A 19,478-nucleotide genomic window follows, 5' to 3' on the forward strand; every position below is an offset into this window, starting at 1 on the left:
TCTACTAGTGTAGAGAGTGATTGTTTGGTAGTGCTATCTTAACTCAATGCACTATGAACTGCCAATAGTTAACACACAACATTCAGATCTTTATAAAAAATGGTAAAACTGTCTGCCATATAGAATAGGGAATCAGGTCAGATCGATTAATTACATTTCGAACATTCTGAAAGTTTCAGTCTATTTCATACACTATTGGCTAATCTGCAAAGGAAAAGGAAAACAAACCATCTGTATACTTTAGGATGAAAATTCAAACGCATTCTTCCTGTTACACTTATTAAGGTTTCCCTCTACTGCTTTATGACACAAGTTCACACTGAGTAACTCCATATGCTCTCTTCTTTTCTCTGTTCTTCTCAGTCTGTAATATATCAGAAATGATTAAAGATAACATGCTTATATCAGGAAAAGGTTTACACTGCATTCTAAAAGTGTTCAGACCCCTTGACTTTTTCCACATGCGGTTACATTACAGGCCTATTCTAAAATGAGATAAATAAAAACATTATCCTCATTAATCTACACACACCCCATGTTGACAAAGCGAGAACAGGTTAAGATTTTTTTGCAAATGTGTTAAAAATAAAAAACAGAAATATCTTATTTACATAAGTATTCAGACCCTTTGCTATGAGACTCAAAATTGAGCTCAGGTGCATCCGGTTTCCACTGATTATAATAGAGATGTTTCTACAACTTCATTGGAGTCCACCTGTGGTGAACTTAATTGATTGAACATGATTTGGAAAGGCACACACCTGTCTACATTATATAAGGTCTCACAGTTGACAGTGCATGTCAGGGAAAATACAAGGCATGAGGGAATTGTCTGTACAGTGCTGAGACAGGATTGTGTCGAGGCACAGATCTGGGGAAGGATACCAAAAAATGTCTGCAGCATTGAAGGTCCTCAATAACACAGTGGCCTCCATCATTCTTAAATGGAAGAAGTTTGGAACCACCAAGACTCTTCCAAGAGCTGGCCGCCCAGCCATACTAAGCAATTGGGGGAGAAGGGCCTTAGTCAGGGAGATGATCAAGAACCTGATAGTCACTCTGACAGAGCTCTAGAGTTCCTCTGTGGAGATAGGAGAACCTTTCAGAAGGACAAGCATCTCTGCAGCCTTCCACCAATCAGGCCTTTATGGTAGAGTGGCCAGACCGAAGCCACTCCTCAGTAAAAGGCACCTGACACTCTACTTGGAGTTTGCCTAAAGGCACCTAAAGACTCTCAGACCATGAGAAATAAGATTCTCTGGTCTGATGAAACCAAGATTGAAGTCTTTGGCCTGAATGCCAAGCATCATGTCTGGAGGAGACCTGGCACCATCCCTACGGTGAAGCATGGTGGAGGCAGCATCATGCTGTGAGGATTTTTTTCCAGCAACAGCGAGTGGGAGACTAGTCAGGATCAAAGGGAAAGTTGATAGGAGCAAAGTACAGAGAGATCCTTGATGAAAATCTGCTCCAGAGTGCTCAGGAACTCAGACTGCGGCGAAGGTTCACCTTCCAACAGGACAACAATCCTAAGCACACAGCCAAGATAACACATGAGTGGCTTTCGGACACGTCTCCGAACGTCCTTGAGTGACCCTGCAAGAGTCCGGACTTGAACCCAATCTAACATCTCTGGAGACCTGAAAATAGCTGTGCAACGCTCCCTATCCAGCCTGACAGAGCTTGAAATGATCTGCAGAGAAGAATGGGAGAAACACCACAAATACAGGTGTGCCAAGCTTGTAGCGTCATACCCAAGAAGACTCAAGGCTGTAATTGCTGCCAAAGGTGCTTCAACAAAGTACTGAGTAAAGGGTCTGAATACTTATGTAAATGTGATATTTCAGTTTTATTTTTTTATTTGACAAAATATATTTTTTAAACAGCTTTTGCTTTGTCATTAAAGGGTATTTAAAAAATATTTTAATCAATTTTAGCAGAAGGCTGTAATGTAACAAAATGTGGAATAAGTCAAGGGATTTGAATACTTTCCGAAGGCACTGTATTTCATGATGCTCTCCAAAAAATATCAAAATCTATTTACACTTAAGAGGAATCTCTCCACTACCAGAGTTAAAACAACATACTGTACATATTTAATCATCTTTTGTACCATGTTTGTAGGAGTGGGACAGGGTGAAGCAAGGCATTAAGTCACACCTAATAGGCCGTCAATGAATACAAAAGAGTTTTACATACACTTTATTAAAGCATTCTAATGTGCTTAGCGAGGAAATGTAATAAATTAAATATATATTTACATTAAAAAATATATACAGTATATCACAAAAGTGAGTACACACTCACATTTTTGTAAATATTTGAGTATATCTTTTCATGTGACAACACTACAGAAATGACACTTTGCTACAATGTAAAGTAGTGAGTGTACAGCTTGTATAACAGTGTAAATTTGCTGTCCCCTCAAAATAACTTAACACACAGCCATTAATGTCTAAACCGCTGGCAACAAAAGTGAGTACACCCCTAACCCCTAAGTGAAAATGTCCTTGTCTCTTTTCGTTCGGATGTTGACTACTGCCCCACAAACATCGTTGCTATGGTCATCAAAAGCTTCACCCACAAGGCACAGGAGCTGCATCGCACATGGACAGCCAGATGTATTTAACATTATAATGACAGATAAACATAGTCAACTTTCTGAGACATTAATTACATGGATGGATGTACTATGTTGTGTGTGTAAGAGAGAGGTCACTAGATAGCAGTTACAGTTGAAGTTGGAAGTTTACATACACTTGGGTTGGAGTTATTAAAACTTGTTTTTCAACCACTCCACAAATTTCTTGTAAACAAACTATAGTTTTGGCAAGTTGGTTAGGACATCTACTTTGTGCATGACACAAGTAATTTTTCCAACAATTGTTTCACTTATAATTCACTGTGTCACAATTCCAGTGGGTCAGAAGTTTACATACACTAAGTTGACTGTGCCTTTAAACAGCTTGGAAAATTCCAGAAAATTATGTCATGGCTTTAGAAGCTTCTTTTAGGCTCAATCAATTGGAGATGTACCTGTGGATGTATTTCAGTGCCTACCTTGAAACTCAGTACCTCTTTGCTTGACATCATGGGAAAATCAAAAGAAATCAGCCCTCAGAAAACAATGGTAGACCTCCACAAGTCTGGTTCATCCTTGGGAGAAATTTCCAAATGCCTGAAGGTACCACGTTCATCTGTACAAACAATAGTACGCAAGTATAAACACCATGGGACCACACAGCCGTCATACCGCTCAGGAAGGACACGAGTTCTGTCTCCTAAGATGAACGTACTTTGGTGTGAAAACTGCAAATCAATCCCAGAACAACAGCAAAAGACCTTGTGAAGATGCTGGGGGAAACAGGTACAAAAGTATCTATATCCACAGTAAAACGAATCCTATATCGACATAACCTGAAAGGCCACTCAGCAAGTAAGAAGCCACTGCTCCAAAACTGCCAAAATACAACTGCATGGCCATAACGACCATCGTTATGTTTGGAGGAAAAAGGGGAGGCTTGCAAGCTGAAGAACACCATTCCAACCGTGAAGCACAGGGGTGGCAGCATCATATTGTGGGGGTGCTTTCCTGCAGGAGGGATTGGTGCACTTCACAAAATAGATGGCATCATGAGGCAGAAAAAATATTTATTGAAGCAACATCTCAAGACATCAGTCAGGAAATTAAAGCTTGGTCGCAAATGGGTCTTCCAAATTGACAATGACCCCAAGCATACTTCCAAAATTTTGGCAAAATGGTTTAAGGACAACAAAGTCAAGGTATTAGAGTGGCCATCACAAAGCCCTGACCTCAATCCAATATAACATTTGTGGACAGAACTGAAAAAGTGTGTGCGAGCAAGGAGGCCTACAAACCTGACTCAGTTACACCAACTCTGTCAGGAGGAATGGGCCAAAGTTCACCCAACTTATTGTGTAAAGCTTGTGGAAGGCTACCAGAAACGTTTGACCCAAGTTATACAATTTATAGACAATGCTACCAAATACTAATTGAGTAAACTTCTGACCCACTGAGAATGTGATGAAAGAAATAAAAGCTGAAATAAATAATTCTCTCTACTATCATTCTGACATTTCACATTCTTAAAATAAAGTGGTGATCCTAACTGACCTAAGACAGGGAATTGTACTTGAATTAAATGTCAGGAATTGTGAAAAACTGAGTTTAAATGTATTTGGCTAAGGTGTATGTAAACTTCTGACTTCAACTGTATGTCCCACACACTTAAATACATCACAGACAGAAGTGGTCGAGGTCGGCCCTGCGCTGCTGTTTGGACAATGTGATGAGCCACCTGCCACCACGCTTGTTCCTCTCGTCCTTCCACATGGGCTCGATACCATCCTGCAGCACAACAGGCCAGGCTCAGGGGGTAAAGGTCAAGAACATTACCTTATTTTAGGCCTACACCATGTTCACCTTTATAGATCAGGGGTTGATTGCCATCTGCACAGAGTAAACTGTAGAAACCTCAACAATTGTCACACCCTGACCATAGTTTGTTTTGTATGTTTATAGGTTTTGTTTGGTCAGGGTGTGATCTGAGTGGGCATTCTATGTTGGATGTCTAGTTTGTCTGTTTCTGTGTTTGGCCTGATATGGTTCTCATTCAGAGGCAGGTGTTAGTCGTTGTCTCTGATTGGGAACCTTATTTAGGTAGCCTGTTTTGTCATTGTGGGTTGTGGGTGATTGTCTATGTGAGCACGATTATGCTTTTCATATATAACGGCACGGACGATGTTCATTTATTGTTTTGTTCAGTTTACTTCGTGGTTTCGTCATCCATTAAAATGATGCATTCACACCACGATGCGCTTTGGTCCGCTTCTTACAACGATCGTGACAACAATTGCTTGTTTTTGTTGCAGAACTTGACACTACATGGTAGTAGATGGGCTTTGTATTAAACTGTATTTAGATGAAGTGATTAAGCTATACCCAAGAACAACTCTGTTCTCAGTTTCTGCTTGTTTGGTTGTTATTGAAAGATGAAACCTGGAACTGAAATTGGAAGAGGATTGAAGTGAAAAGCAGTCAACAGACACTGGTAGCCAAGTATGACATTTAATTATCACTGGGAGAGGCTTGTACAATTGCATCAATCTGAGTAGTTGTCTATTTGAGGCGGACAGACCTCCCTGGAAGGAGTCCTAACCCTTGAAGTAAAAGCTAAGGCCACAGGCTGAAACGAGACCATGGGAAATGTGACAACTCCCTGTCATAGTGTAGCCCTCTGTCTGAAAGGCACTGGGCAAGTCAAGAACTCAACTGAACTTTGGTGAATTAATGGAATGTTATGGACAATTAATGGGTTGCTGCTACTGGCCACAACCTGAACAGACAAATGTGCTGTTATGGATGTTGAAAGGTGTATGGAAGAAAAAGGAACAGGTGTGAGATTACAGATAGGGAAAATGACCCTTACCTTGAAAAGTGTGTAGCCAGAGTTATTTGATAGTTGGATGTGATGATACAGACTAAGGAAAGGAGAAAAGGCAGAGTAGTGAAAGGCAGTAAGTCAGAATAGTCGTTGTCATCAATGTAGGATTTAGGCCAGGTGTTCCCAACCTTTTTCACCCCTGCAATGGGGAACATTCTACACACCCCCGCCATGTCTATTTCTATGGGCACAAGCACGGCTCATGACCCAAACTGTTCACACCCCTCTTGTTGGCAGAGAGAACATTTTGCAGGTTTAAAGCTTATTTCCTACAATTCTACACATTTTGTCATGGAGGTGCAGAGAAAAATGTGCCGTTTTAAAGCAATTTTTTTTGCAATTGTATACATTTTGCCATGTCTAAATCAGATCAAATCTTATTGGTCACATACACATGGTTAGCAGATGTTAATGCGAGTGTAGCAAAATGCTTGTGCTTCTAGTTCCAGCCGTGCAGTAATATATAACAAGTAATCTAATAATTTCACAACTACCTACAAGTGTAAACGAATAATTAAGAATATGTACATATACATTTATGGATGAGCGATGGCTAACGGCCAATGTGGCTAATGGCTAATGTGTATTCATGTGACATTTGAGTGACTCGAACATTACTACAAAGTCTATAGGCTAGCTAAAAAGCGGGGCTGATGGGCTAGTTGATCTGGACATTTCTGACAAGTTATAAATAGCTCTTTAAGGTATGCAATGACTGACATGATGAGGAAAATTGGTGATGCACTACCCAATTTGGAAATTGCACCTTGTGCATTCTACGATTACAACTTTCAATAGTATTTTTGTTATTTAACTAGGCAAGCCAGTTAAGAACAAAATCTTATTAACAATGACTGCTTACGCTGGGCCAATTGTGCTCCACCCTATGGGACTCCGAATTACGGCCGGTTGTGATATGGCCTGTATTTTCACCGGCAATCAGTTTCCCCACCTATTTTTTTTTAAGACTACATCTAAGTTTAGCCTTCATTAGGAACTGATTGGGGTCCTAATTTGAGCTAATTTCTCCCATGGTTTCTAAAAGGTCTATTCACAGCTGTGTTCCAGGGTAGGGATTAGGGTTGGGGCTTAGTCATAGCATGACGCTACTCCAAATACTTCTCAAAGTTCAATCACGATTGTCTTACATGCTGTGGTTTTGATGTCGCTTTCAATGATTTCCCCATGATCAATCAAATCATGATGCATAAGTAAACAATTTGTTTGTGTAACTTTGGATGATTGTTAGGCTTTAATATGACTAAATGGCTGGCTGAGGCAGGGGAGACTGGTGATCCCGGCTGAGGCATGAGAGCCTGACGATCCGGCAAAGACATGAAAGCCCGGTGAGCCGGCTGAGAAAGGGGAGCCAGGCGATCTGGCGGAGGCATGAAAGCCTGACGAGCCGGCAGAGGCAGGGGAGCCTGGCGATCTGGTTGAGGCATGAGAACCTGTAGCGGCTCCCGGACCCGACGTCTTTTACTCCAACGGGGGGATTTTTTATTTTTTTTTAACTCCCTTAGGTGAGGCGTTATTCTGTAACGATGTGCGCTGAGACTCGGGAAGCAAGTTCAGGGAGTGAGTGATGTAATCAATAAACAAAACATGATACAAAACAAGAACCACGAACAATGCACAGACAAAATACAGAAACAATAATGCCTGGGGAAGGAACCAAAGGAAGGTTAATCAAGGAGGTGATGGAGGCCAGGTGAGTGTCATGAGGCGTGTGCCGATGGTGACAGGTGTGCCGGAGAGGGAGCACACGTGACAATATAATTCTGAAAGGTAAGTGCTTCAGCAATTGAAAGGTGATTGTTTATAAAAGGCAGAGGTGAGTGAGGCTCAACATGGCAGGCACTTCAGAACGGCACGGACACTGGAATAGACAAATCAAAATGCAGTGGTTAGCATACAATTTTAAAGGACTTTAATACACTTTGTGCTGGAAACTTTTCAATTTGAACAAAGATGTGAATGGACTAACGTAACTAATTGATGTAAAAACTGTACTTATTTTTTATTTCTAGTACTATAGCTAGTGCCACATTGCTGCTCATTTATCAAAAATACCAAATATTTTGATGTTAGAAAAGTCAAGGATCTTCGTCAAAAACCATCCACGACATTCACCTCCAAATGCTGTGCCGTGTACATTCACCTCCAAATGCTGTGCCCCTCCACACACGGCCGGTAATCAGCTGGAATGGACAAGTGGAGATCTCCTGTCCTGTACCTGTCAACCCGATGATGATGCTCTTGCCCCAGCCTTTGTTGCACGCCTCCAGAGCCACCCTCTGAAACAACAGATTGAGTATCATCAGAAGACAAGTATTTAGGGGAAGCCAATCTACTTAGCAAAGTGAAAGGTATTTTGCCATTGCAGTCCAAGCCTGAAGTGCCAACTACAGTGACCTCTGGTGGTGAAGAGTAGAACACCTTCCATATGTGAGAGCAAAAAAAGGGCCACAGTTCAATTACTTTCCCAGTTTCCTGCCTCACCATCTCAGTAGGAGCTGTGGAAAGGTCATGGGCAGCAGGGGTGTGTTCAGTGAGGGGAAACCATTCAGAAAGTTTCAGACAGAATTACAATGGATAGAGCTGACACGATTCCCTATTCACATGACAGACATCTTTAACTTGTCCACAATCAAATCAAATTGTATTTGTCACATGTGCCGAATACAACAGTGAAATTCTTACTTACAAGCCCTTAACCAACATTGCATTGCCAGTGCTCTCTATATGCCAAAAATTCCAGAGGCTATTTCATACATGCATTTTCTTGTCATTTAGCATACACTCTTATCCAGATTGACTTACAGAAGCAATTGGGGTAAAGTGCCTTGCTCAAGGGCACAGACAGATTTTTGTTCACCTAGTCTGATCAGGGATTGAACCCAGCGATCTTTTGGTTACTGGCCCAACGCTCTTAGCCGCTAGGCTACCTGCCTGACAGTTTGGTGGAAGTTGCAATGTTGGTGTTTGCAAGCCTGGTTGCTTCTTCGCTTGCACAGCACCAATTGCAATCCCAAGATTGGAGTAGAATACTGTTGTACTATTTCTAAGATGAATCTAACTATCATTATAGATATGCTCACTGTCTACTTGGCAACGTTGAAAATGGGGAGTCAACAATGAATGATCCTGACTAGGGTTGCATAATGCCAGGAACTTTAAATAAGTGCCCTGATTTTCCAGAAATCCCGGTTAGAAGTTCCCGGAATAAGCAATAAATTCGAAATCCTCCAACTGGAATTTCTGGTAAACCAGGGAATTTATTGAAATTTCCTGCAATTTTGCAAACCAAATCCTGACCACAACCTTCCAAGCTATAGTTGATGACAGGCGAGATTGAATTCCAATTACCTGATCTTCTGGCAGATGTTGGTTTTGGGGTTTTTGCAGAATTTTCACACTGTGGCACATATAATGGGATGACGGTGTCACCTTGGGAAAGAAAATAGACTTTCATTTAACATCTGATTCAACACAATCAAGTCATTGCATTATTTGATTCTGGAGTGTTTGTACTGGACGGGAACCGGAACAAGCATGTTCCCCTGTGGGTCGCCGGGACAGGAAAACACTGTTTTAGGGAGAATACATTTGCTGATATTTACAGTCCTTCACCTGGCTTGAACTTGGTGACTCCCTCGCTCACGCTCTCGATTGTCCCGGCGCCCTCATGACCCAGGATGACAGGGAAGAGTCCCTCCGGGTTGCTGCCGCGCAGAGTGTAGGCATCCGTTTGACACACCCCCGTCGCAAAGATCTGAAACGCACAACATTGCCATTAGGTTCTCTCATTCAATACAACCAGTAAGCTATGAAGTATGTGTTGCCAACTAGCCTAAAACATCCTAAATGGTTCAACCAAGTCCCAACCCTCTAGGACTATTCCTTTAATACCAACTACTGCACCTGCTATGTTGATAATAGAAGCTATCACAAGGTTGTGTCTCAATGGTGCAAGACAGACAGCTAGCTAGTACAATAAAGGAACGTGGTAAAGTTCTTAGAATAACAACGTTTTCTAAACACCCTGTTGAACACATTCCAAAGATGGCTTCCTCACAGCTGGCCTACTAAATCCATTTGGGCGGGGAGACAAGGAACACACTTGATGCTCCCCACAGTATTCCATCAGCTGCCGAAAAGCAGCCTGCCTCAAACAGTATGTCCTTTTTGTTTTACAGAGCAAAAGAGCAAAAGAGCTCACATACATATTATTCTAGGGGGAAGATATATTGAATCACACGTACAAACCAAAGGTACTGCACACAAAACAAAGGTCTGCCGCAGGCTGGGGTGGTTGGTTATGTTGTTGCTGGAATTGTCATGTGAGCGCAAATACAACACAGGAGCATTTGTCTGAGACATTTAAGGGGCCGTTACCTTGATGCGCACTTCGGGGACCTTTGGTGGGGCTACCTACACCTCCTCAATGGACAAGGGTTTCCCAGCCTCCCATGCTACAGCCGCCTTGCACTTAATCACCTGGAAGATAGAGATCCGCAATGTGTCAACTGTCCATTTCATACACAGAAAATATGATTTTGAAGATTGATTGTGGTGTCTGTCTGTGGTGAGTGCAGTTGGAGAGGAGAGTGCTGGTCAGTGGTTACATATTCAGTGTGCACCTGGCCTCCTTACAGTTGGAAGGAATTTGATCTGTAGTCTCGCTACTATAGCCAGTTTAACCTATTACCTACATACCTTACGATCAACTCCTTTGCCAATGATTGGGTAAAAGATCAGAATTGGGCTGCCTGTGTAAGGTATTCTGGAGAGGACTGGTTCAGACAAGAGAACTTGAAACAGCAAGGAACCATGATCCTAACTAATATTACTGTACTGTGAGGCCAATGTACACTGATAAAACTTTTTTTTTTTAAATGCAATATGCAACAATTTCAAAGATTTTACTGAGTTACAAGTCATTTATGGAAATCAGTCCATTTAAATAAATTCATTTGGCCCTAATCCAGGGCTGTCCAACCCTGTTCCTGGAGCGCTACCCTCCTGTAGGTTTTCACTCCAACCCCAGTTGTAACTAACCTGATTCAGCTTATCTACCAGCTAATTATTAGAATCAGGTACGCTAGATGAGGGTTGGAGTGAAAACCTACAGGATGGTAGCTCTCCAGGAACAGGGTTGGACAGCCCTGCCTAATCTATGGATTTCACATGACTGGGAATACAAATGTGCATCTGTTGATCAAAGATATCTTAAAAAAAGGTATGGTCTTGGAACAGAAACCCAGTCAGTAACTGGTGTGACCACCATTTGCCTCATGCAGCACAACACATCTCCTTCGCATAGTTGATCAGGCATGTGGAATGTTGTTATCTTTCACTATATCGGATCATTCCAATATATCGTTATCACTCCGCGGCAGAGGGATACGTCCGAGGTGAGGATTTACTCCCGTGTACACCTGTGTCACGGCTGGGGTCCGCCCCTATATATCGACCCCATGGCCGCGTTACATGTTATTTTTCATTTTCTCGGCAGACGTCTGTGTGGTTTAAGGTACAGACTTTCTGAAGTTCGCTTGGTAAGTGTAATATCTTGCATGGAAGTATACTCACAGCCTGGAGCAGCTGGTTACATGGTCAGCCCCTCTTGAGTGCTCCACTCACTGCGTGCGGTTGATCTGTATCTTCCGCCCGTGGTATCTTCCGCCCGTGGTTTGTCGTATACTTGTGTTTCGTTAGCATTACACTATGACTCCGTGTGCATCCATTAGTATGGTGGCTCTTGCTGCCACAAACTGTAATTGACACATTTTGCCGACTGGCTTCTTCTATGTGTGTGCTGTGAATTGCTTTTACATCAAAGCAGAGGCTCTCTCACTGGATCGTGGATATGATTACAACAGCATACTGCCTGGCTGGCAGGCCGGTGCTGGGATCTGTGGTGTCACATTCAACACAAGGTGTGGCTGAGTCCTGGGCTCTACTGAGAGGAGTGCCCCTCGCTGATATCGGTGCTGCGGCCAGCTGGGCTTCCTCTTGCACCTTTGCTAGGTACTATCGGATAAATTTGGCACTTCCCTTCACGTTTGGTTCAGCGGTGCTGGGCATCCCCTGCGTCTTGGTCCAGGCGCTGGCTGGCCAGATCCCTCTAGCATCAACTAAATCTGGTATGGGTATACCAATATATTGGAGTTATCCAATATAGTGAAACATAACCATGGTTACATATGTAACCTTCGTTATGTGAGCTATATGGCAGATGAACACCACTTATGGCAGGAGCTGGATGAACCAGCTTCAGTGGGGGATGGACACCTTGGCACTGGGGGCTCCCATTCTGAGTCAGTGTCACTGTGAAAGAAAATGTTCAGTTAGAATAGTTTCACATATGAGCCCTGTATCAACAGGTCTATTAAATAGATATATATAGAGTACAGGGAACATAAGGTTGAATATATTATTATAGACCTGCTAGATATACTGTCTCATTTATATTATGACATTTCAGCTAGATCTACTGTCTCTGTTATATTATGACAGACCAGCTAGATCTACTGTCTTTATTATATTACAACAGACCAGCTGCATCTACTGTCTCCGTTTCACTTTGGCCATTGTTGTGGGCCTGCCCTCCCCTCAACATCCTCAGATAGGCTATTTCATTTAAAAAATAATATTTTATATTATTAATTTCAAACAATGGCAATAGCATGAGAAGAACTTACCAGTCCAAAACTATGTCCTCTCCGTTCAAAAAATATTCCTCCATTTGGGAATCGCTAAATGAATCGTCCTCGATCAATTTCTTCTAAAATTGTGTGTACATCTGTATATCTAGACTTAGATGTAGCTTTCCCTGACTTAGTCGCGATATATAAACAGCTGAATATGCGCTTTACCAAAACAACGCTGTGCGCAACATGCGTTGCTCCTTCCGGTATGAAACTTCAATGGCGAATGACCCTCTTTACGTCGGAGTTTCCCACATGGGTTGGTCTTCCAACACATAAACATTACATATTGCCATTTACCTCAGCTCATTGGCTATCTACCCAGCTAGATTTCAAGACGATCAGTGGTTATTGGGTTAAAATACAGTCAATCAACGAAACAGCGGGCAAATCATTGGTGCACAATGATGTCATTACTTGTTGTCTTCAAATCGGTTCTTTCAGTCAATACGTCCCGCGAAATGACCCATCAGGTTTGGTTGTGTTACAAACAAACCAGTTGATTGCAATGAAACCAAACATGACTGGAAAAGTCACATTCTGTGTGTGTATTTACCTCGAGTGTGTCGTTGAAAATAGAATGAGACGGAATTCACGACACAAGCGGTTCACAAAATGTTTCGTGTTAGGCTATAAAAATAGATTTTATCAAACAATAGACCATTCATTGTGTAACAATGAGCATTGGGATTGCAAACAGAGGAAGGTCGTCAAAGGTAAACAATTTATTTTATTGCATTTTGTGATTTTGTTACGCCAGTGCTGGTTGAAATAGTTGTTTTTTATGGGGCTCTATCCTCAGATAAGCGCATCGTATTCTTTCGCAGTAAATCCTTTTTTAAATCTGACAATGCAGTTGGATTAGCAAGATTCTAGGCTTTTGACCCATGTGAGACACTTGTATTTTCATGAATGTTTAATATGACTATTTATGTAGCGATCACCGTATGTTGTCAAAATTCATCCCGCTACTGGGTTCCGTGCGCAGAGAGGTTAATGCAACCGCTGTGTCAGATTTCAAAAAAAGTTTATGAAAAAAGCAACACATGCCATAATCTGAGACGGTGTTCAGAACAGAAGCCAAATTAGGCGTCATATTGGAGTCAACAGAAACCAGAAAATACATTATAAATGTTTCCTTACCTTTGATGCATTCTAATGAAGTTCAGTCTCAGGAATCCCAGGTCCACAATAAATGCTTGATTTGTTTGAAAACGTCCGTTATTTATGTCCAATTAGCTACTTTGGTTAGCGCGTTTGGTAAACAATTCCAAAGTCACAAAGCACGTCCACTATAACATGACGAAATGTCCAAAAGTTCCGTAACAGTCAGTAGAAACATGTCAAACGATGTACTGAATCAATCTTTAGAATGTTGTTTACATTTATCTTGAATAGCGTTCCAACCGGAGAATTAGAATGACTTCAAATGAGCGGTGGAACGCAGGTGCTTCCCCTGTGAACACGCATAGTGGATGCATGGTCAACTCGTGGCAGTGGTGACTATTTCCTGTGTCATTCGACCCACCTTCACATTAGAGTCATCAGACAAAGTTCTATTGACTGTTGAAGGCGTAGGAAGGCGTAGGAAGTGAAAACTCATCCATATCTCGCTGTAATTTCAATGAGAGCTTGGTTGAAGATCTGCCACCCCCAGAAGAAAAAAAACAGGAAGTGGAATTTCTCAGGTTTTTGCCTGCTATATGAGTTCTGTTAAACTCACAGACATAATTCAAACAGTTTTAGAAACTTCAGAATGTTTTCTATCCAATACTAAAAGTAATATGCATATATTAACAACTGAGACTGAGGAGATGGCCATTTACAATGGGCACCTTTTCATCCAAGCTTCTCAATACTGCCCCTGTAGCCATAAAAAGTTAAAGCAATGAAGTTGTATCCGCTCTTCGGCTGCATATTTTCGCAATTTTCTTCAAATTTGAAAACGTTGTGAAGCCACATCTATTTTCGTAAGAATTTCACTATGGGCCCTAAAAGCGACATCCGGGAACGTTTGGCGTACTAACGATATCCATACTATAACCAATAAGCATACTATATACCCAATTTACATCACAAATAGTACGGTTAGTATGAGTATTCGAACACAGCTATGTCACGTGACACATACAAGTCATGTAGACGTCATGTCAGTTTGCTTGTAAGTTTATTATGAATGATCTTACCATGCACACCTTAAAAACGTCTACATGTGTTATGCGTCACGTGTCTGTTTAGTTTATTATTAAAGATCTCACCATGAACGCCTTACGTCTACATGATTTTGTACAAAAAATTATATTTTCCAGAGTAATCAAATCAATTTAATTTGTTGATTTAGCTAAAATAGACATATCACCTCAATAAAATGATTAGGCTAGTTGATATCACAGCCATCCACCATTACTGTGTAGATATGCCTATTATTCACATCAATATAGACACAAGGGCTTCTTTGTTGAAGGTAGCCATATTCAGAAAGAAGAGGTAGCCTAGGTCTCTAGTGGTGCATTCAAAAGAACTCGGCTGACTTCCATCTTCAGTGCTTTCAAGACAACTGGGAACTCGAAAACAAACGAGCTACCACTGGGAAAAATATTTTGAACTGGTCATCCAACTCAGAATTACAATTCAGAAACTCGGGCATCTTTCTTTGACCTGAAATTCACTGATGTCGTGATTTGACCTTGTCCCCCCCCCCCCCCCCCTCCCCCCGGGTTCCTAGTTTAACCGACACAATCACTGTCACCATGCAATCCGTAGACCATACATTTCTGATAAAAGCAGGGCTCGAAATGAGGGGATATGTGAGGATATAGGCCTAACCCTTGTTATAGAGACGGGCAAAAAAGCATATGCTACCCCTTGTTTGCTTAGCCTAAGAAATAACAACGGTCCAGATTATGTAAAACAATCTGGGCTATAACAAGATTTTCTCCCCGATTTTATTTCCACAGTCTACTAGCCTATTGAAGGTCTTGCTCAGCCTCAACATGGTTTCTTGGTAGACCTACAAGCTTTTGACAACATACACTTTTAATTGAAAAGCAAGTGTCACTATTACAGGAAAACATGGATTAAGTAAGTGTAGAATATTAGCGGTAGGCTATGCCAATAGAAGAAATATAGAATCGGTGTGGGTCTAGCCATACACCAAACAGTTTTACAGATAAACACTTTATTATTCAGGATAATCACATTGAGTCAGTCTATTAATTTCAGTGCAGTTTCGTTCTTCCGATTTGACCAACAGTAGATTAACTAGGATCCTTTGACTTTTCCCCATGTTATATTTGTTCCCAATTAGGCTTTTAATGTTTTCCTATTAATATGCATAGGCTAACCATTGCAATTTTAAAACCTCTCTAGGCTAGGTGGGACGTGAAATTCTAAATACACCATTCGTAATATTAAACATTCTTGTAAATACATGTATCTTACATCATCTAAAAGATGAACTTCTTGTTGATCAAAACGCTGTGTCAGATTTCAAAAAGGATTTACGGCGAAAGCATACCATGTGATAATCTGAAGACAGTGCCCCGCACACACAAGTATTACTAGCATTTTCCAACCAAGCATTAGCGTCATGAAAGTCAGAAATAGCAATAAAAGAATCAAGTCCCTTGAAGATCTTCTTCTTTTGGCAATACAAAAGGTCCAATCTTCACAACAAATGGTCGTTTTGTTCGATAAAATCAATTTTTATAGCATAACACGAAACATTTTGTAAACGGCTTGTGTCATGAATTCCGTCTCCTTCAACTTTCGACAAAACATTCTATGTATTACTCACACTAAACTTACGTTTATCTAGTCATGGTGGTTTCATTGCAATCCTCTGTTTGTTAGTAACACAACCATACATGATGGTTATTTTTGCAGGACGTATTGACCGAAAGGAACTGATTTGAACACACCAAACAATGGCCTCATTGCGCGCCAATGATATGACCAGTGCTTCGTTGATTAACTGTATTTCGGCCCAATGACCGTCTTGAAATCTGGCTTGGTAGATGGCCAATGAGCTGAGGTAAATAGCAATATCTAATGGTTATATCCGGGAAGACCAGCTCTTGAACGAAAGTCGAGTGTAACACAGCCATTCGCCATTGAAATTTCTACCTGAAGGAGCCACGTTGTTTGCGCTAAGAAGTATTGAGTCGAGATCATTTTCCGCTATTTTATCGAAAGAATTATGGCGAGTACATCTGGAAAATCAAAGGCAAAGTCCAGGTATACAGATCTACATGATTTTATTGACGAAATTGATAGAGAAAGTGACACTGAGTCAGATTGTGAGACAAGTTTGGACTCCCAATTTGAGGAAACGTTTTTGCACGGAGAGGATGCAATTTTGGACTGCCATTGTTTGAAATTAATAATATTAAATATTATTCATTTGAGTTGTTTTGGAGATATTTTTATTTTATTTGATGTATAAATATATAATCAATAATGAAATGTGTGAAGTACACATGGCTCTACACTGGGTGTGTGTATGTATGTCTGTCTGTATTTGTATATAATTAGATATTTTTTATATGTATTTTATCTAAACATGGAATGAAACAGCACCTCACCATAGTGATTGGGTTCCCTACTCTATATAGAATCTGTGTCTGTGTATATTAGATATTTTTTACATGTATTTTATCTAAACATGGAATGAAACAGCACCTCACCATAGTGATTGGGTTCCCTACGCTATATATAATATGTGTGTCTATATCTTTATTTCACAGTCCCTCCTATTCTGATTGGGAGCCCCCACTGCCAAGGTGCCCATTCACCACAGGAGCTGGTTCATCTAGCCGGACCACTGCTGTCTCCGGCTCCACACCTACCCCCGCCCGGCCAGGTGTGAAGTCGGTGACAAAGAAGCGGAGGTGGGGAAGAGATAAACCTGCAATCAGAGAGGAGGTGGGTCGTTGGCACTCTGTGCTAGAGGAGGATCTGGCGCCACCACCTCCAATATTCAGACTGAAAAGGCCACAAGGACCTCAGCTGGACATAACCTCAAAGTACAGCACCATGCAACTTTTTCAGCTGTTTTTTGCTTTGTCAGTTGTTGATTCCCTGGTGTTGAACACTAATAAGTATGGTTCTAAGAAGCAGGCAGGCAAGAAAGAGGGATGGAAGTCCTTTTCCATATCAGATCTTTTTTCTTACCTGTCAATAGTCATTTACATGGGTCTTGTGAAGCTGAAAACCCTGAAAGACTACTGGAAAACTGCTCCCCTCTATCAACTGCCTTTCCCCTCCACTGTCATGTCACGCAAAAGGTTTCTGACAATCTCACGGGCACTTCATATCAGTGACCCAGAAGTTGATGAGGACAACGAGAAGAAGCGAGGCACAGCAAGGTTTGATAGGCTCTGCAAAATAAAACCTCTCTGACCACAGTGTGGTTGAGGCCTGCAATACCTATTTTCAGCCCACCCAGAACCTTTCCATCGATGAGAGGATGGTAGCCTCAAAGGCCAGAATTGGCCTAAAACAATACATGCGTAACAAACCAACTAAATGGGGTTACAAACTGTTTGTTTTGGCTGATTCTGCGTGTGCATACACGTGCAATTTTTTTGTTTATGAGGGTAGAGCAGTTTTGCGAACTGTAAGGAACTCCGTTATGATTCCGTTATGGAGTTATTCGATTTTCAACTGCTGGGGTAGGGCTACAAACGTTTTGTGGACAACTTCTGTTCACAGCCCTGAGGAAGCTGGATGTGTGGGCTTGTGGCACCATTCGGACCAACAGAGTGGGTTTTCCGAAAACCAAGGTGAATGACATGCCTAAGCGGGCTGAGCGGGTACCATGAGATGGATTCGCCAAGATGACCTGCTCTTTGTGAAGTGGATGGATACGAGAGAGGTGGTCATGTGCTCCAGTATCCACAAGTCCTTCAATGGCGATCACGTTGTCAGGCGTGTGAAGTGCACTACTGGGGCATGGACCACCAAAAATGTGCCCCATTCCTGCAGCCATAAAGGATTACAACAAGGGCAAGGGAGATGTGGACCTGTCAGACGCGCTGATAGGTTACTACAATGTTCTCCATAAGACAATGAAATGGTACAAATGGTTTTCTATAATTTCATCGACGTTGCTGTGGTGAATGCCTTCATCCTCCAGAAGGAAATGGCTAAGAGCTGTGGATAGCCCCCCCATCTCACAGCTAGCCTTCCGAGAGTTGCTCATCCAGGAGCTTGCTTGCTACAGCAAGTCCAATGCAGCACCTTCAGTCCGCTCTACCTCTGTCCCTTCTGCTCCAACCAGTGGTGTTCACCTGCCCAGATTCATCTCTGCCGGCATGAATGTGCCTCAGGGCAAAAAGGGCACAGTGGGGAGGCGTCGTTGTGTGCTTTGTCACAGGACCCATCACCTGCACCACTTGTTCAGTAACCCTCTGATTTATAGCAGAAAGAGACTGCTATTGGCCATGGCATCAGCAGCACAATATTGTGTAGAGGACTGAGGGTCTTCACAATATTGTACATTATACAATGCAAATAGTCTAGGTAGGCATTTGACTAGATGTTCAGAAGTCTTATTGCTTGGGGGTAGAAGCTGTTTAGCAGTACTGTAATTCTCTTTTTACTACTGGCCCAACACTCTTAACCGCAAGGCTATCTGCCAACTATACACTGGCTTGACTGGCTAGCATCTTTTCATTTTAAGCTGACCTTCCCTTATCTACACTGAAATAACATTATTTCAGTAGTCCGCTATGATTAAAAAAAAGAATAGCTCATTAGTACACCATTTTGGTTGAATATATCTAAATTGGTCCTAGGATACAACAATGAATAATGTTGAACTAACAAATACCATCAAGGTACACCTTACAATTTACAATAATGAGCACCTTGCAATATTTAAGATTTAAATACATAAACTTAGATATTCATTTTTTTGGTAAAGGTGTGTCAATTTACTTTCACAGATTTTCTGTACACTCAAATCGAATCAAATTGTATCGCTCACATACACATGGTTAGCAGATGTTAATGCGAGTGTAGCGAAATGCTTGTGCTTCTAGTTCCGACAGTGCAGTAAATTCTAACAAGTAATCTAACAATTTCACAATAACTACTTTATACACACGAGTGTAAAGGGATGAATAAGAATATGTACACATACTGTATATGGATGAGCAATGGCCGAGCAGCATAGGCAAGATGCAGTAGATGGTACAGAGTATAGTATATACGTATGATATGAGTAATCTAGGGTATGTAGTCATTATATAAAGTGGCATTGTTTAAAGTGACCAGTGATACATTTATTACATCCAAT

The 19,478-nt window shown here is 41.5% G+C and overlaps 1 long non-coding RNA gene across 1 annotated transcript; it reads right to left on the reverse strand.

Annotated features, from left to right (window-relative positions):
* Positions 1-3,118: 3,118 nt before the first annotated feature.
* LOC149971813 (uncharacterized) lies at positions 3,119-9,965 on the reverse strand. The gene is made up of 4 exons (XR_016491695.1): positions 9,864-9,965; positions 9,099-9,240; positions 8,835-8,915; positions 3,119-7,762 (listed from the first exon to the last, which is right to left on the reverse strand). It is a non-coding gene; the product is annotated as an uncharacterized LOC149971813 (long non-coding RNA).
* Positions 9,966-19,478: the final 9,513 nt, after the last annotated feature.

This window comes from Oncorhynchus mykiss, chromosome 25 (assembly GCF_057628025.1).
Source record: "Oncorhynchus mykiss isolate SJ-2025 chromosome 25, ASM5762802v1, whole genome shotgun sequence".
NCBI lineage: Eukaryota > Metazoa > Chordata > Actinopteri > Salmoniformes > Salmonidae > Oncorhynchus > Oncorhynchus mykiss.